Source organism: Leptonychotes weddellii, chromosome 12 (genome assembly GCF_054177405.1).
Source record: "Leptonychotes weddellii isolate Sample4059 chromosome 12, ASM5417740v2, whole genome shotgun sequence".
Lineage (NCBI taxonomy): Eukaryota > Metazoa > Chordata > Mammalia > Carnivora > Phocidae > Leptonychotes > Leptonychotes weddellii.
Genome location: NC_138380.1, coordinates 18,009,691 through 18,029,183, shown reverse-complemented (window position 1 = coordinate 18,029,183; position 19,493 = coordinate 18,009,691). Strand labels below are relative to the sequence as shown.

At 52.3% G+C, this 19,493-nt stretch overlaps 1 protein-coding gene across 1 annotated transcript in view; it reads right to left on the bottom strand.

Moving 5' to 3' along the window:
• The window catches only part of PLXNA4 (plexin A4), a 409,078-nt gene extending 391,827 nt beyond the window's left edge, over nt 1–17,251 (bottom strand). The window contains exon 1 of the mRNA XM_081800079.1: nt 16,802–17,251. The gene's annotated coding sequence lies outside the window, so the exon portion shown is untranslated. The remainder of the gene's footprint in view (nt 1–16,801) is intronic.
• Nucleotides 17,252–19,493: the final 2,242 nt, after the last annotated feature.

Below are 19,493 nucleotides of genomic sequence, written 5' to 3'. Positions count from 1 at the left end.
AAACCTAAAACCAAAATATTGTTGCATCTGCTTCAAATAAACCTTCCATCAAATAAACCTGCCAGGGTGATTGCAATGGACTGAAGGTTTGTGTCCTCCCGAATTCATGCCACTCTGATGGCATTAGGAGATGGGGCCCTTGGAAAGTAATTAGGTCATGCAGGTCGAGCCCTCCTGAAAATGGGCTTAGTGTCCTTATAAAAAGAGACTGAGACTAGGTATCCCTCTCTTCCTCTCTCTTTCAGATACAACAAGAAAGTGGTCGGTGGTCTGTAAACCAGGAAGAGGGTCTTTACCAAGAACCCAACCACGCTGACACTTTGATCTTGGACTTCCAGTCTCCTGAACTAATGTTTGTTGTTTAAGCTGCCCTGTCTATTCTATTCTATTCTAGCAGCCTAAACTAACTAAGACAGTCATTATGTCAGGGCTGCCCAAACTTTCTCACTTCCTGGCACACACAGAAAATGATAATATTTGTACTACCCCCTGGGGCCAGGGCTGGCTTAGGGGCTCTAGCTGCTGCACGCCCCATGTGTCTGCCCTAAGGTCTGAGGGCACTCGCTGTCCCTGACACATTAGTCGAAACAGAAGATCGGGTCTTCACTGAGCTTCAAGAACAGGTTGTGTGACCGTTTCTGTGTCAGCTTACTAGCAAAGACTGATTGAGTCTGACACCTGCTTTGTTAGGAATCCTGTGGAGGAGAGGCCTGTAGCACTCACCCACCTACAATCATTAGAAACTCAGCCCCGAAATAATCTGATCACTGGGAATGGCCAAGTTGGTGTAGGCCAGGTTACAATGCCAGGTCTGTCTGCCTCCAATGTCTATGCTGGGTCCTGGGTGCCCCCCTGTTTCTTGGGCCCAAAGTGGATTATTTATTTATTTATTTAGGTCAAACCTACAAGGGAAGCTCTCCAGGAAATGTCATGCTAAAGGATTCTGTCCTTGGTGCTATGCTTTTGCACATTTTTATCAGTAATTTGAATAAAGACTGAGAATCACACTTAATCAAATTAGCGGATGGCAAATTCCAGGACTTGTGAAGGTCAGATGAGATACTCTGAGAGCAGTCATGCTGTATTATTGTAAGTCTTCGTCCACTGATGATAGTTCAAAACTCTCTTAGCAGGCTAGAATGGGGTCCAAACTGGACCCCAGAATGAAATTTCCTGTGGTAAGCAACAGTTCAAAACTTAACTTTCAAAAAAGTATGGGTGAAGAAAGTTCCAGGTGGCAGAAGTTCATGCAAAATATACCCCAAATGCGCATGGGAGGAGTTTGGGGTGGGGCTGGCCTGAGCCCTTCGGGGAGCCTGTGCCCCACACTGACATGCACGTGACTCCATACTGGGCTTCGCTGCCCCCACCTCCTGCAGACTCTGACCTTCTCCACACACCGCCCCAAAGTCAGATGCGGAGGCAGGCCTAACTGTGCCATGAGCAGCAATGAGCTCTCAGTCAATGTGGAAAGCAATTCAGAGAAAGCCCTCCGTCACTGCTCCCAAAACCAGGTTGTTCCTGCCCTCTGCAAAGATGCCCACCTTGCAGGCAAAGCCCAGGTGTGTGGCTCAGAGAAAGGAGATGGATGGAGAATTGATAAAAGCCTGAACTCTAAGATTTTCTTCATAGAAGATGGAAGGAGCAGGGGCTTGGGGGGACGGGAGTCATAAAAGTAGGCAAACAACTACTAAGGGGCAACCACTTGTGCTCCTCGATAAAAATCTCTTCCCTCGAATTATACTTTGATGTTATTTGTATTTTTTCACCTTTGTGAAACCTCAGAACCTTCTGGCCAAAGACAACAAGAAGTCAGCCAAGTTTTCATTTTGGAGAGGAAGTAAGAGCTGTTTCTCTGTGCCTCCCAGCGATATGGTGAGTCTGTGGTCAAGACTCCAACACGGTAGATGCTTATTCACAATCGTAGGGCAATGACAAATAAAATACTAAAGGCCAGATGCAGCCATCACAGCGTGCAGACCTTCCCTTGATGCTACTTCCTGCTTCCTATGGAAGTAGGAAGTTCGCCGTGGTCCCAGTATGTGTGATACCCTCTACTGTCTGACCGTTCTACCACTCTTCTTTTTAAGCTCAGAAAACCAAGTTTAAGGTGAGGATCAAGCGAAGAAAATCAAGCCACCCTAATATCGGGTCCAAAGGGAACTGCACGTGTGTCTAAGACAGTTGCCTGCTTTCAAAAGCTTGCAATTAAGTGGGAATATGAGATATAAATGCTAAAAACACAAGTCAACAAGTCGTATATTACCAATAAAGTTCTTGGCAGCCTGAATTTGCAAAGTCTCTAGGTATACCGCTGTCTTGACACAAAAATACTTAGACCTAGCTAACATCCGGAATGTGAAAAAGGCTACTTACAAAATTTGTTAGCTGGTAAAACCTCTTCCAGGCCTAAAGATTTCTTTTTTAATTTGCAAATATAAATTTTGGAATTAAAATGCCGTTTTTTCAAAGCAACACGTGCAGAGGAAATGTTGCCTGACACTTTTAGAAGTTACGTTTTTCTGTTTGGCCATGTGATAGCCCTGAAGCTTTTGCCGTGAGCCCTCTTGAACCATCCAAACATGGCCATCACCAAAGTAAAGCAAAAGGGCCTTGACTGCATCTCAAATTCTACAGGCAAAGAACATACCATTTCACTCAATAATGACAACCATACATACAAAGACAGGTTTTACAGAATATTTAATTTACTCGCCCGTATTTGTCAAAAAGCATTCAGTCTGGCTAGCATCAACTCGCGGACGAAGGAATGGAGATGAGAATGAGTTTCGGCCCCTTCTTCCTGAAGTTAGTCCTGAGTTTGGCAAAGCCTGCTCTCTCCTACCGCCCCCACCACCCAGCCCCGGGCCGTCCACAGCCAGTTCACTACCATGCACATGGTCAGCACCTCGAGTGTCTGCACCTGTCTGAGATCTCATCTGAGCACAGAACCAGAGGCCGCTTGGAGGACATCTGATAACCCGCGGGTCAGTGGGAAGTCTCTACAATGAAATACAAGAGGGTGGTGCATCGGAAAAGCAGAAGCAGGGGGGCTGTTCCCTACCTTTGTCTCCCAGACCCTGAGGCAGCCTTTGAGAGGACATGGGTCCCCAGTCCTGAACACGGCCCCCTCCCCACCCCCACCCCTGCTACCGCCCCCAGCAGAGTCATGCGCAGGGCATGCCATAAGCATGGCCGAGAGTGGTGTCAACAACTCTATTTTGGTCCCAACCACAGATCGCTGCGGTTAGATCACTTCCCTTCTTCAGACCCCAGGCCCTGCTCTCTGGCCCCTACTAGGGAAATAAGCTGCCACCAGATAAACTGGGAAAAACTGCTGAGTGCCCTGAGACAGAAAGTGTAGCTATGTAAATATATTATGTACAGAGCGCAACTAACAAAATGCACGAGGGCTGGCTGCAGAGGTAGGAGGAAGGTCGTGCAGAAACCCCGTCCTCTCTGTAGGGCTCGCCCAAGGTGAGAGCTCAAAACTACCCACCCAGCCCCCTGCTCCCACTCCATAAGAGAGTCCACAAACCACTTGTAGTGGCTCTGAGACACCCAGAGCCATCCAGAGAAGGAGGAGATGCATCGTTTCACTTGAAATTGCACTGCAAATTTGCAGTTGAAGACACTCTTTGGGGCTGGACACTCAGCATTCCTCATTCTGGAGGAATGAGTTGGGCACCTCACCCTGTCCAAGGACCTCTACCTCCCCTTCCCCACAAGCGCAGCGACCTTCCACAGTGGCACGGAGGAGCTGGGGGTCGAAAGGGTCTGTGCAGACTTGAAGGAGTTGCGTATTTTTCTCTCCACACTGTGCTCAAACTAAATGGCCTTTTTTCTAAAGTTTCCATAGAAGGAACACACTGATAGAGCACGGAGAGACTAAAAATTTCACCACCAGCCCCTTCTACATCTGCTGTGATGAATAGGACTCCTGAATCACCAAGCTTCCCTGTAGAATGCAAAGCGCTCAACACTACGGTGTTAACTTATTCTCTCCGCTGTGTATTGGAAGGAGGGGTGAGCATCACTGCTGAAGTATCTACCAGGTACTAGGCCGCCGGCATTTTAATTCAAGTACCTTCACCATAAATGTGTGACGCAGAGCTTGGACTACAGGGAGGGGAACCTGGGGCTCCCCAGAGAGGGACTGCTGCACCTCACAGCATTCAAATAATACAAATGCTTCTTGAACATTCTTTGGGCCAAGCAAACCCTATCTAGTGGTCAGATCCCACCTGCAGGCCAGACCTGTACAGACTGGCTCCTGCCCACAGACAAACAAGACATGATTCCTGAAGGGCAAGGTCAAAATTTTCATCGCCATCTCTCTGCTCCCGGTGGAGTTCCTCTCAGCAGCGCCTGCTGTTTTGAGTGTGTGCACATTGAAAATGGGGTGCACACACCAAGAAAGGGAACCAGCGAATGCCCGGAACAAAGGCCTGGTCATTCTCCATTACTGAAATTCTGCCTTTATCCTGAGCGTGCTCGGTGATCTTTTGTGTAGGACTCAACCTCTGGGTACCACTGTTTTTCCACTAGAAAAGAGTGGAGAGCTCCCATGGCAGAGTGAGAGCCTGGGTGTTTTCAGAACAATCTCAAGCAAAATGTTCTGGGTAGTGTGTTTCATTTGAAACATGAACCGCTTGGAAAATGTGAAAATCTGTATCCATGTGGGTCTTCTTGCTTCCTCACCAAGCTTCTACCAGATCCCCAAGCGAGCTAAGTGTACCACTGGGATGAGTAGAGCTCAGCATGGTGGGCACTGAGATGAAGCTGCTGGGGAACGAGGGTCATATGCCTGCTGGCCTCCTGCTCATCTGTACATGGAATCCCATACGTACCTCAGTTCACCACATCCAGAAAAGGCACAACCTCCTTCCTCGCCACTTCCCCTCCACCAAGTCTGGGTCTAGAAATCTCCAGCTCAGTGAATGGTATCAAGGCCTCCCAAAGCCCCCTCTGCTTGCTCCCTACTGTCTACATTGCCATACCCCATCTGTCAATGCAAACTCCCATGTGCCTCTGGGATCCGTCCCTCCCTCCCCTCTGCCACCGCCTCCGGTCAGCCCTCCCTCCTGCCCCCCGGATTACTATCATAGGCCATGTCCAATCCTTTCGCACGCTGCCCCCATAGTGATCTTTCTACAAGGAGAATCTTGCTTCTTTTACTTGGAAATCCCTCAGGCCTCGCCACTGCCTGCAGGACACGTGCTGGCCCCGCCTGCCCCGTGTCTGCACCCTGCCCCACTTCCCAGCCTGCCTTGCACGACCACAGGTGGCCAGCGCCGTGGGAGCTTGCCTCCATGCCTTGGCCATGCCCACGCACCCCTCAAAACACCCTCGTCCTTCTCCAAAACACCTTCTCCGTGCCCGCCTTTCATATCTGGATACCTTCTGTGTACGCGGATCTCACTTCTTACCATGTTGGGTTTAAATTATCTACAGACATGGGTGCTATGACCACGCCAAGCTGCGAGCGCCCCAGCGGCAGAAATTTTGCTTCAGTACAACCAAGCTCTTGCACAGTGCCTCGCACATAGTGGGCACTCGATAAACAGTGACTGAATTGACTAGCTGATCGATCGATTTGTCGGCTAATTATTCCGACAATAATTCCGGCTAATAATTCCGATGTAATTAAACATCACATCTACTTCTCCAACTAAAATATGTAAATACATACATATGGAGCGAGGTGAAGGATGGGCATCGAGAGAAATTACAACCCCTTCCCTTTCTCCGAAGTCCTGACCTAACCTACTATTGCCAGGATCAGGGGTCCCCTCCTACCCGAGCCTCCGCACTCCTACGCTAACCGTCCCCTCCCCTGGTCTCCTGCTCTCCCACAAACATTCTCTTTTCAGACTCTGCAGGCTGCTTTCATCATTTCAGCCCTTCACCAGATCACCAAGCACACAGGAGCTGGTACAGCTGTAATGGGGAGAGGCCTGAGCTCAGACTTCATCGTCTCCTCCTTGATTTCCTCGGACCTTGCATACAAATACAACCTTCCGCTGCTCACCTGGTCCTTTCATATGGATGGCCACACTCATCCTCACCTCCTGGGCTTCAGGTCAGGAACAGCAAGGGCTTATTCCAGCTTTAAAGGAAAAGAAATCGAGGCCTCGCCCAGAGAGGGAACTGGCTGGAAGAAAGTCAGCAGGCCTAGGATTAGAAGCTGGGTCTCCCTATTCCCTGGCCGGCACATAATACTTCTTCAATTGCTCTGAAAATGAAAACCTCAGGATTATTTTGCAGGAGGGAAAAAAAAAAAAAAATAGGCCTTGAGAAGCTGTAGCCACACTTCCGACAAGCTCCATTCAGAGGGCAGCGTAACTTACATAAATGATTTCCTATTACGCCGCAATTGTCACTGCAACATGACAGTCTTGCAGTTTCCTTGAAGTGTTCTCTTTGTTGTTTTTCTGTACAGATCCCCCAGAAAGAAGAATCAAATATGGTCCGAACAGCAAAACAAATCACACGACCCCCACAGACCCAGATCCCCCTTCTGCATGGCTCCTCCTGAGAAGGACCAAAGAGAAGGCAGTGAATGAACCCCCAGGGCCTGAGCCCTCTTCCACCTGCCCTGTTCCCAGAGCTCTGCCGTGTCCCTGCAAATAGGATTCCTTTTCAAAAAAAATGAAAGCCAACAGTTGATGAAGAAGAAATGAGGTGGCAATTTCCCAGCATGGCTGGGAATCAGTACAAGCTGTTGCCAGGGTTTTCCTTTCAAAGGGTGACTGCTGCACTTCTCCAAGGTCAGGGGTGACGGCACTCCAGGGCTTGACTTACAACTGCTTCATCGTGGCAAGGTATTTTTAATTTAAAACTCACTGCAGTTGGGTTCGAACTCAGCTGGGACTTGATTTACTGCGAATTCATTTCTCCGATTCCTATAATTCTAAACTCAGTCACCAAACAGTTTAATGCCGATAGAACTGCCAATGCAATGCTTCATGAATGGGCGTCAGGGGAATTTTGTTAGTAAGTGTGTTGTTAGCAACTGTGATTCACTTTGGAAAGGAGCACGTGCTCGGGCAAAGCATGGCCGAGGCCTTCTGACTGGGCACTTGGGTCACCAGCCTGTGTCCCCTAGGTGATCCAGATCTAAACACCATTGGGGTGATAGCCCACCCCCACCCCAACTCACACACACGCGTGTGCATGCACACACACACACACACACACATACGCACACCATTACCTATGTAAAATGAGTACCGCGTGCTGAAATGCTGCCCATGGGAAATGCCTAACTCTGTTCTCTGGGTCACTACCCAATGGTGGAAACCACGGATTTATAGTCTAATTAGAAAACTTCAGCTTCTCTGGGGGGTAGCAGTTTTTTCCTCAAGAGAAAATTTTTTGTTTCTACTGTCCAAAATTTAGGGAGCTATGTCTCAATAACTCAAGCCTTCTTCGTGAATGCAGAGCATTTATCTTTGCTGGTTATACTGAAGCCTCTGATTGGATAAATGTAGCCGAGAAAACAATATGGAGAAGGTGAATGTCATTACTCACATATTTTACAAACATCCATCTCATTCTATTATGTGCAACCAGAAAGTGCTCCTTGTCAGAAATATTTCCACAAACCAGTCAGAGCCACAACCACGCTCCTTAAAACAGTCGCTTTAGAGAACGTACATCTGAAGGCATGATGGTCACCAACATCTCATTACAATTCCCAGCCATTTCTGAGATTCTCAAAAGCAAATGGCAAGAACCAGAAGAAGGCAGCTCCTCTGAAGGCTGGACCTCACAAGTCCCCCCGTGTAATGATTCGGTAGACTCATTCTCCTGTTTCTCCTCCTCCAGACCAAACTCAAACTCGAAAGCTCTCACTTGAAGGCCAGCGTCTCCCCAAATGCCTTCTGTCCAACACTTGCTCCTGGATTGGCTTAAACACTCACCACCAAACAAGCTGAAAAATGGCTGGTGAAGAATAATTAAACAGTGTCTCTATAGCGGGACTCCTATGCCTTTAATGTACATCTTAAATCTCTAAGAGGAGGACAGAGCCTAAGGTGTTTGCAAGGCTTACTTGGCCACGGATGCTTTTTCCATGGAGGCACTGGTCTTCGGGATGCTCTGGGAAATGCAATCTGGTCGTCCCTCCCAGTCTCCCAGCACCTAAACCCACAATGGGTTTTATATGGAAAGCAGGAATTCAGTTCCACATGCGTCATGTCAATAGACCACCTGTCCCCAAACCACCATCATCCAGGACACTCTAAGGTGCCTGATGGTTTCAGCCTGCCCTCGTCTTAGTTGGTCTTATCCTCTGTAACAGCCACCTGCCTTGATGTGGTTCCAGCCCTGCCCCTGCCAGAGAAGCAGGTTCACATGCCCCTAGTTCTCTCCTTTATGCGCCATTCGTCTCCACCTTTTCCTGCTCCATTTATTCACTCCATTTACTTGGCAAATATTTATTGCTTGCTTCCAGTATGACAGGCCCTAGGTGGGGCACCAAGCACACAAGAAAAGTAAGAAATGGTCCCTCTCATCTACAGATTAAGGAAATAAATGATTTCAATGCTATTGTCATCATCCCTACCACCCACAGCAGCATCTTTACCATTATTAAAAAGTATGAATTAAGTTCTGATTACATGGGAGAACTTCAACCAAAGGCTGGTCCAGACCCTCGGGAGCCGGAAATCTCGGGCAGCCACACTAACGCAGACCCACGTCTCGAAGTCCGTGAGGTGCTCATATCAATCAGTGGTTAAAGGCAAGCACATCTGGGGGAGAGACAGGGGTCAGCATCTAATGGTAAAGAGAGCGGGGGTGGAGGGTGGGGGTTGGGGAAGGGGTCACAAGCACAGCACAACCATCAATCCTTTGCTCGGCCTGACCCTGGGGGGATGGGGGGCTTCGAAGCACACGAGTTGTAAAAAGGAAGGGGTGCCGGCTGGAGGCAATGACTTATGCAAAGTATTTTAGGCAAAAATGCCCCCCCTGGTCTTATAGTTTGATGCTTACAATATTTCTTTAAAACCAGGAGAAAGGCAGAGGTCCTTTGCCTCTGACCCCAGCTTCCAGGCAGCCATGCCCCTCAGCCAACGCAAACAGAAGTGTCTGAGATATCTACACACCACCAAGTGGAAGGCACTCCTTTGTTTAATAAGCTCTAAAAGTTAGGAAAGCCTCTTGAAACCTAACTGGAACCTGTTCTTAATGCGGCTTCTCCCAGGGGCTTAAATTAGGTTGTCCAGAGTGTGGTTGGCCATCGCGGCCGTGGAATCATGACTTTTGAGGGCTGAATGATGCCTTCTTGGAGGAGCCTGCTCTGGCTCACTATCGGATTCTGTTCTGAAGAACCCTATGTATCTTATAGGGAACCCATTATCCCAGGCCCCTAATTGATGCGCCTCCCCAGATCTTCCTTGAAAGCCCACCCTCACCCCCAGTTCTGGCCTTCAGCCACTTGTCCCACTTCTAGCCTGAGTGGCTCCAGGAATGCCTCACACTATTCCTAAAGTTCTCGAAGATCTTTCTTCCTTCAGGGCAAAGGCCAGGCTCCAGCAGGCCCACAGTGAGGGGAGCCACAGAAGCCCCAGCCTATGGGCCTGCCCACAGACAGCTCTGGCTTGAGCTAGCATCACAGTCCCAAAGTGAGGGGGAGTTCCTGCCTCATGGGGGGAACGGTGCCCAAGGAGCTGCGGTTCACAGGAAGGACCCAGCGCAGATGCACCTGCCATCCAGACTCTTTGAAGACTGTGTTCCCATCAGGCTTCTGGAGGTAAGGACGGGCAGCTATGCTTCCTCGGGAAGGTCTAGCTGGCTTGGTAATACATTCTTTGTATTCTTTGTACATTTGCTGTTTCTGTTCCTTCCCTACATCTCCCCCGTTTTCCTTCACTCTTGCTGCCCTGGGATTTCACCCCTCAACAAAGTGTTCCCACATCAGCTTTTGCCTCAGACTCTGCTTTCTAGGGAGCCCAGGCCAAGACTGGGGGTGAGGGGCAGACAGACCAAAAGTGCAAGGCTCTGGGCTCCTCCATAGCTTTGACCAGAACAGTCCTGTGTGTTAGAATCCCATATAAAATTTCATTTGAGTAAAGAGCTCCACTGTATACATATTAAAATATTTTTAAAATCTAGACCAACCCCCTCATTTTATCAATGGTGATACTGAAACATAAGGTGATTTTTCCCAAGACCCCTGAGCTGGTAAGCTACAGTGCTGTGATAATCTACATCTATTTGTCTCTAAAAATGAACTTTTCCCACAATACCCCTGCTTTTTAACCAGGAAAACATACCAGAACTGTCTAGGAACCTGAGAAAATATACACCTGCCTGGACCTCACTCCTGCCTAAGGACCTCCTTGCTGTCTTGGAAGGACAAGGGGCAAACACTGAGCCTGGAGTTGGACTATCTGCCCATCTGGCAAAATTCTGTTTGAAACCCTACTATCTCTTTAATCACCAGAACCCAGTACTTAGTGTGTAGAGCATGAACGCTCTGCTAAAATTTTCACTGTAGAATCTATCCCTTTATTCAGTTAAGAACAGAAAAATGAAATGTTTGGTCTTAGGCCAGCTTTTCTCAGTGGATTCTCAGGGCCACTACACAGTACATCTCCCTATTGTGGTTTCACAATCCCAGTTAGTGTGTTTAAAGGCTCTGAGAAGTCCTGCAACAAGGAACTCCAGCTTTGCTTCACACACTCAGGGGTTCTCCAGCTTTGGCCTTGGGAACTTTTTGTGTATGTCATACCTATTCACTCCCACAGAATACACTTCAGGAAATTCTGCGCCATTTTAGGTTTACCTTCAGGAAGCAGGTCTGAGATGGAGAGGGAGAAAATAAACTCTAACTACGTCTGCAAAGTGAGCTGACACTCTGCGTAGGCCGGTTCAATTACACGTCCCCGTTGCCTGCTGCCCTGACATGCTCTCTTCTCACTCTTCTTGCCATAAGAGGGGAAACGGTCAGCCAAGTCTGCTTTGCTGGGCCAAAGCCAAGGAATGGTTTATTTGGCTTGCTCGTATGAGACAAGTTCAGTGGGTATGTCAGATGTAAAGCTAACTAACTCACTTGAGCAGCCAAGGCTTTCCTTTCCTGTGGCCCCAGTGCCCTCTTCCTCCACTGCTTCTCTCCACACACTTCCTAATGAAAATACTCTTCCCCGGAAGACCTCAGAATTGACTCCGCTAGTCTACATTCAGTGCATTGACTGCAGAGACGACATCCTCTTAGCTAGTGATCTGTTTTGTGTTGGAGTGACAAAACATTCCAAAATCCAATTTGCTGCTGCGAATCCTGGTTCATGGAGAAGGCACCGTGGCGAGGGAGGGTCTAGCCAGGCTCAGCTGGCAACGAGAGGGTGCCGAAGGTTTCCCGAGCCCCTGTTGGTGCAGGTCTGAGCAGGACTCCACATCCGCCAGTTTCAGCCACTCCCACTGGTGTGCCAGAGGGGAGGTGACGAAACACACCCCTGCTAGCCACCTCACGTTTGGCAGAAACTTCTGCTCACCTTGCAGCATAGAGGAGAAGCCAGAGAAAGCATAGAATAAAAGTTTGTGTTTGGAGGAAAAAACTAACCAAACAACTAACAACTAACCGCAAGAGTATTGCCTGGGGCTGTTCCCTAAACTGTTGAGGCTACAGAGACTGAGTCAGGCATCTGAGGCCTGGCTTTGGGATGGGACAGCACCCAGCCAGGTCTATGGGCTCCATTAGGGTCTCCCAGCCCCCACCTCTCAGAATCCGGATGTCATTCCTAACTCAGTGCTCCACTCACATTAAGTGCGCAGGATGACGTTAGCCACACGAAGCCATTGGCACCAACCTCCAGAGAATCTCTGCTCCCACTATTATATGGCCCAGGCGCCCAGTGTAGCATGACGCCCACAGGCAAAGTTTCCTTCCCTGGCTTTGGAAGATTCTCTGGCTGGCTAATGAACGAATGAACCAGCAAGTCCCTACTGTGGGCATTCTTTCCCAAGAGTGAAGAGACCATCCGCCATGTAGTGTCCTGGATCCTTGGGCATCCTGCCTCAGTCCCTACACAATCAAAATGAGAATAGACAGTCCCCCCTTGCTGGATGGTTTAAAGGATTCGATGAGAGAGTGGTATTTCCACAGCACCAGCAAATCTGAAGCTGTTACTAGAGAGAACTAGAAACCCACCAGCACAAGACTCAGAGCCTCATAGAGTCAAAAGCACAGATGAGGTCGGCACTCATTCCTTCCTCCTTAGTTTTCCCCAGGGGGAGATGGGAGTTGCCCAAAGAGGCAAGAGTCACCCTCAGGAACTGAGCACTCTGCTAGAATGATCCATGCAATCTCACAATTCACCAACAGTCAAAGATAAGGCAGGCCCCCTTGCTGAATGGGGAAATTGAGAGTCAAAGAAAAAAGAGATTCACCTGGGGTCATAGACGTGTCCCAGGGAGAAACCACATATTCTGTACTTCCTCAGCATACTCTCCCACAAATGTCCCCGGGGGGGCAACACACTCCTCACAGATCTCCCAAGGAGGTAGACAGCACAGTGATAAGGAGGGAGGTCAGTCTGCTTAGGGTTGAGATGTGGCTCCACCACCCACCAACTGTACGATCCTAGACAAAGTCTTTCACCTTGCGCACTTCAGTTTGCTCATGCAGGAAATGGGAATAATTCAGTAACTGCCTCTCTGGGTGGTTACGTGGACGATATGGGCCAACCCGCATAAACCACTTAAATGATGGCTCCTCCAAGTCAGTGCAGAATAAATATTAGCCACCACCATCATCGCTGATTATTATTCCTTTCCATTCTGCTACTTTCACCAGGGCAAATACTAATGTCCACACAGCCTCTTCCCTGGGTTGGCTGATGACACATGACCATATGCACAGGGGTCTGGGGGCTGGCACAGACTCTCGCAGGGACTGAGGAAGCTTTTCTCCCAAGCCGCTTCATATCAAGCAGAGAAGTAGCCTCCTCCTTCTGGAACAAGGCCTCTGCTCTGGGAATTAGGACCTCCCACGTGCTTTCGCTTTTAAGACCCATCTCCTACCACTTAGCAGCAGAGCCCTGTTCAGTGTCCCCGCTGACTCCAGCTTCCTGCCACAACTGGAATGCCATAGCCTGGGCAGTGAGGAGTGCGACAAGAGTGAGTAAGTCCGGACGGAGGGGATCAGGTGGGAGGTCAGGGTCAGAGCAGCGGGGCTGCCAGCTTCCAAAGAGGTAGTGTCTGCGGGGCTCTGCATAGGCCAGGCATTGCTCAATGGAGCCTATGGGGCAATTACCCTAATCATGCATCTCCCAAACAGCCATTTGATTTATTAGCGCGACGTCTTTTTAAAATGCCGCTCTTAAATATAAATAACACTTAATCATCCAGCTGTCGTTAAATTCATGTTATATTGATCTCTTGGAGTGCCACAAATTTGAGGGCGAATGGGCTGTCGGATGTGCACATAAAGCTAAGAGGTGAATTAGCAGGTTGCAGGGTGGGGGGAAGGGGGCGCACAGGGGAAGCAGGAAGGGGGTGTCAAGGGGAAGGAAATGAACCCTGTTCTCCCGCCCCGGGGTCTGAACCGGCTTCATTCACATTGCCGGTGCTGCACACAAACGAGGAGAGGAGAGGGGACCCTAGGAGAGAACAGCACATCTGCCTCGCAGACTCGTCACAGCGTGGATCACCCCGCCCATCACGGAGCCACTCCAACAGGTCTCTGAGGTGGCATTGTCTGCGTAGTGCCTTCTCCTAGTGAGGATGGGGAGAAGCGGCTAAGAAATGCCCCCTAGCTGGCTCAGAGGGGAGAGATTGGCGGCAGTTTCTTTGCATCAAAGCCTGGTGATAACTAGGAGCTAAGAGCCGTTAATCACCCCGCCCCCTCAGCCCTCTCCCCACTTCTGGACGGCTGCCTCCCTAGAAAGCCCCCACTCGATTCCCAGCAGCCCTTGTTGTGATTACGAGGATCGATCGGGAGGCCGAGTGTAGGCAGACTCTGCCTTGCAGAGCTCCCTGTCTGCAGGGAGCGGTAGCAGCAGCAGCCTTGGAGAGGGGCCCAGGAGAAAGGAAACAAGTTGGTGGCCTCAGATGCCTCTGGAAATGTGTGCAGGCATCGGTGGGCATCCAGGAGGAAGTCTGGGGAGGACAGAGGCGAGCCCGCAAGTGAGTGCCAGATTGGGCCAGAAGGAACAGTGCTCGCGGGCAGCCCAGGCTCACCAGGGAGAACCCCGAGAGCACAGCCTCGCAGCCACGAGGGGCTGCTGAAAAGAAGAGCTCGAGGTTGGGGCTTTTCTAGGACGACTCCCTTCCGCGTGTGAAGACCCTAGAGAACTTAAAAGGAAGGCCATAGAGGGGTGGTAGAGAGAGAGTGTGACAACCAGACACGCTCCAGGGCTCAGCAAGAGCCAGGAAAAAAATTAGATGATGCACACCCAGCCTTACACAGATGTTAATTAATGCCCGCTTTGCCCTAGAAACCAAATTGGTACCTAATGCTAAGCGCAGAAAGTGTGGGGATTTTTTGAACCCATGTTTAAAAATGTTTAGCTTCTAACTAGCATCATGACTGCTGGCTTTGCATTAAAATGATGGATCCTCAGGCTACAAGATAGAGAGGGAAGCAGGGAAGGGAGCAGAGAGGTCTGTGTGGAAGACAGACAGGCATTCCAGGAAGCTCTGTACGCCATCCTTTTGCCCCTTCAAGGTCCCGAGAGAGACTGTTTACCTGGGAGCCACCCACTGTTGCCAGCGCTCACTATTTCTTTTGAAAACCACGTGCTCCTCTATGCATCCGCGGGACCTCCCCATCCACGCACTCATAGGGTATGCGCGTGGAAATGTTCCAGTTCTTCCACAGCCGGGAAGACCGAGGTGGGTCCCGCTGTCCCACATTGGACCAGCCGATCACGCTGAGCCAGGCTCTTTGAGAAGGCACGCGTACATCTGGATGTGTGTACACACGCGCCATTCTTAAAAAGAAAATGATGTGTCTTCCCCCTACTGGGTTCTCCCCATTGTGAGAGCTCTGTTTTATTCCATCTACCCTTTCCAATCAATCAAAGGGCAGTTCACGCAGCACACAGCAGGAATACAATCTCCCCCCAGGGGAGGCTGCTCCTCTCCTCCCCAGCCAAGCTGAGACCTTTGCAGGAGCGGGCAAAGTCTGAAAACAGCAGAGATGGGGGTGTGGAGCGAGCCCTTTATTTCAGCACCCATCCTCAGGATTTACAGAATCAACCAAATCCTGTGCCCAACACTGAGGCCCCTTGTTCAAAAGAATGTTGACTCCTTTCCCCTCATGTTCTGGAAGACTCCCAACATCTTTTTCCCACTGGTGAGTTTGTAGGACACTCTGAACACATGATCTCGCATAAAGGGTACAAGTTCATCCCATTTCTTGCCAGGTTGCCCAACAAGCTACCACAAAAGGGACAGCGAGAGAAAAAGACAGGACCCTGATCTATTTACGTGCAACTCCAAATTAATGTTTTACTTGGATCTCACGTTCTTCTCCCTACAACAACTGAGCCCGAATAAATTGCTCTTTGACCCTCAAATGGAAACTGCGAGAAAGCCCTTTTGGAGCCCCAGCCACCTCCTACGTCCTACCTCCTCCAGAAAAAGTTTGAAAATGAGCAGCCTGTGAAATCTCAGCTGGGCAGAAAAGGAAAGGAAACGCTTTAGGGAAATAGAACCTTGAACCCCAGGCTTCTGGAGAGTGACTCTACAATGTCAGGAGCAGCCTGGCTCCGGGGAAACACTGGAAAACCCAAGAATGCCTGGTCTCCTTATGGGGGTGGGGGGGTGGCGGCACTGCTGAGGGGGACACGAGAGAGAGAGGGGACCCTCCGCCCTTCCAGCACTACACCCTCCTCCGACCCCTTCTCGTTGGATTTCTCAGACACACACCTCCAAAGGCATGTGACAGGTGTTAGCCAGAGGCAGGGGCGAAGCAACCCCATGCTTTCCCATACCGTGTAGAGGGAAGGGGACAGAGGTGAAGGGGAGACCCAAGTCCTGTGTCCCTAAGCCCTGTGGGTTTGCTGTGGCGGAGACACTGGAGATGTGAAGGGGTCAGACCTCTTACGGGGAGGATCTGACCCCCATTTACCCTCCTTAGGCCAGCAGCACCCCCAATGCTATGCTGAAGCCCCTTGCTGCCTGAAATCCCGGCGATTCGCGGGGAAGCAGTGCCACGCTTCAGAAAGGCTTCCGTGCTGCCTCTTACTGGGGAAACGCAGTGTCTGTTCCCTATGCACCGCCCTACAGAACTGCAGCCCCATCTGGCTCCGTGGCCTCCTCCCTGCACGCTGGGCCACCACGCTCTCCGAATATCTGTCCGAGTATCGGTGGGTCTGCCGCCCGTAAAAACCCCAGGGTGTCCAAAGGCCCCGGAGCAGAGATGACACTGGGTGGGTCTCCCCCCAAAGCTCTCATTACTTCTCCCGTTTTGAAAACCAGCTAGAAATACCAGGGACCGGGAACTGAAAAATCGGCTCCCTCAGCCTCCCGCGGTGGGAGGTAGAGGCGGTAATACATCAAATCCCACCCTGAAAGTCCTGGGTATGAGAAGTCTGAGTCGGGATCGGCGGAGGAAAAAGAACAAGGGAAATGCCTACTCCCGCCGCGCCGCACCTACGCGGGTGTCCAGGTGGGACATGGGCAGGTGCGTGTGCGCGGCGTGTGCCAGTGTGTGTTCGTGTGTGTGCACCTGAGTGTGTGTGCGTGCGTGCAGCAGACTGGCTCCAGGGCAGCCGAGGACTCCCGGACCGAGCCGGGCATCTCCGCCCGCCCTGCCCTCGCCTGCCCGCCCGCCCGCCCGCCGGCTCCTTACCTGGAAGCGCCGCTTTTGCCTCCTTCAGCCCGAGCGCCGCATTGACACTGCAGATGGTGCCTGTGCCGCTGCCTCTCGTCCTCCTCTGAGCGTGTGCGTGTGCGCGCGTGTGGCTGCCTCCTCCAGCCCCAGCCCCGAACGCAAATACTCCACCGAGGCACAGGGAACCGGGAGGAGGCAAGGCAAACGGAGGGCGAAATCACAGCCTGCGGGGCTTGACAGCTCCTCTCGCGGCGTCCAAGGTGGGCGGAATGTCCAACAAAAAGGTCGGAAAATGTGGATCGATTCCAAGCACCCCTCTGCTCCACCTAGCCCGGATCCCGAGCGGTCGTGGCGGCGGCAGCGGCTCTCGGGGGCTGCCCCCCTTCGTCCCCACCCCCGCGGGCTGAACGTCCTTGATGCCAAGCGGGCACGGCGGCGTCACTCCGCGCCGCCCATGCTCGCCCGGTCGGGCCGCTGCCCGGGCGCGGCGAGTGCGCTGGGGACCCGCCGGGGAGCGCTCTCGGCGCCTCTGCGCGCCTCCCTGGGCAGCCGCGGCCGCCCCCCGGCAGCCCGCGGCCGGCCGCGCCGCTGCTGCCCCCGCCCCTGCCGGGGGACTGGCCGGGCAGTGCCGAGGGCCCGGGGCTGGGGGGCCGCGGGAGCCGCCGGCTGCTCCCCGGGGAGGCGCGGGGCTGCGGCGGTGGCGGCGGCGGCGCCTGGCGCTGCGGCGGCGGAGAGCGCGGCCGCGGGCCGAGCCGGGCCTCCCGGGCGCGCCCCCGGCCCCCCGGGCGGGCTGCTCGCAAAGTTTGCAGGGGGCAGGGAGCGGGGCCGCCGCTGGCTCGGCCGCCGCCGGAGCTCCCGGGCTGCCTGCTGCCGCCGCGGCTCGCTGCTGCTGTGCATTGAAGCCCGGCCAAGCGCTGCAAAAACTCCAGCTGCCTGGCGCTCTCTGGGTCCTCCTCTCCTCCCTCCCGCCCTCCCTGCTTCCCTGCCTCCCTCCTCGCCTCGCCTCCTCCCCTCCCCTGCCGCCCGCCGCCCGCCGCCGCTCCCTCTCTGGCTCGCTCGGGCTGGCTCGGAGCTCGCGGCTGACCTCTAGACGGACGGAGGGCGGCCGGCAGAGGGGGCAGGGGGCGCCTCCCCCGAGCTCCGCGCCCACCGCCGCCCGCCCCGCCTGCGTTCCCCCGCACGGGCGTTGGCCGACACCCCCTCGTCCCCTCGGCCACCCTGCCGGTGGCGACATGGGGCAGAGAGGGACGCGTAGATGGTGACACGGGCCCAGGGCGCGCACGCGGAAGGAGGCAACACTCAGCCTCCCCGGTATGTGGACGCTGACGGTCGGTCGGAGGGACCCTCAGGTGTTCGGAGCTGACACACGCGCACGCACCTAGTCCTAATCAGAACCCCAGCGCCCCACCAAGGCACCCAAGGACGGAGGAGGCCTGGGGGAGAGGGCATGAATGGCCAAGTGCCCTAGAGCTTGCTCAGTAACCTGACTCGTCTATTCATGTTTATATCGAGAGGCTGACCTGGCTCCTCTTCTCAGAAACCTAGACCACAGCAAAATAGACAATGCCAACATCAGGGCACTTTCTGAAGTCGGAAGAAAGGAATCACCACGTTGCTGTGGTTGAGACAGTCGTCTGGCAGAGAGGAACTATGCGGGATGGGAAGTGGGTAGCATTACCTCTGAAACCTCTGCCTAGGAAGGTGCCTCACCCAGCAGGAGAAGCTAAGAGATTCCCACACTTAGGTACCATCTCCATGCTTGAGGCCCTGGTCCCCAGCCCCACCCCCACCAGAGTCCCAGAGCAGGACCCTCACTCGTGCCCCTAAAGCAACTTCTCAATGGGCAACAGTCGTGGAGGACCTGCCAAAGGAGCTGTGGTTTTTTGCCTCCTCCCTCAGGACTCCTCTACAACTTTCCTTTTCCTAGGGGCAGTCAACTTCCTGCCCATTACTGTCCCTCCCATCAAAACATCTCCGGAGACTCTTCCCATTAGGTGGAAATGATTGAGGACAGCGTAAATCCCTACACCTTCCTGTAGGGGTTATATTTTCACAGAACTCCAAGTTGTCAACTGGGGGAGTCTTTGAAAGGAGCTGTGAGCCGACCAGCTCTACAAGCCCCCGGTGGGCAGCATCCACAGGCCAGGCAGGGCCTGTCTAGATAGCGCCTTGCTGAAGCTTGGCTCTCAAAGGTGGGTGCCTCAATGAAAAGGTGAGCCACGCCAGAGCGCAGAGGAAACCAGACATCTGCTCGTTTGGTTAGAGGATATTCCGGGAGAGAGTGGAGCCCTTTTAGCCTCTGGTTCTCCGCTGAGTATTGCGTGGCCCAGAAAGCAGCAACGAGTTATCTTATTAGCTTGCATTAATACATTGATCTGGCTCCTCTATTCTCAGAAACCCTGGATCCCAGACTCTAGATAAAGCACGCAATATCAGGTTAGTTTCGGAAGTCCAGAGAAACACATAACAAAATAACTCAATGCCGCTGCTCCTTGGACTTGCATCGAGGCGGAGGAAGCCCAGGGCCAAATGTCTCTCGAGGCAGGACTGAGGCTAGGGTGAGGTGCCCAGGATGCAAAATATGAGGAGGGGCTCAGTCAGGTTCAGGCTCCTGTAAGGTTGTCCTCTCTTGGTTCTGGCCCCACACCAAGGCATCTTCCCTAAAATTGCTGCACAGGACCATCACAGGCCAGAGGTGACAGCGCAGATA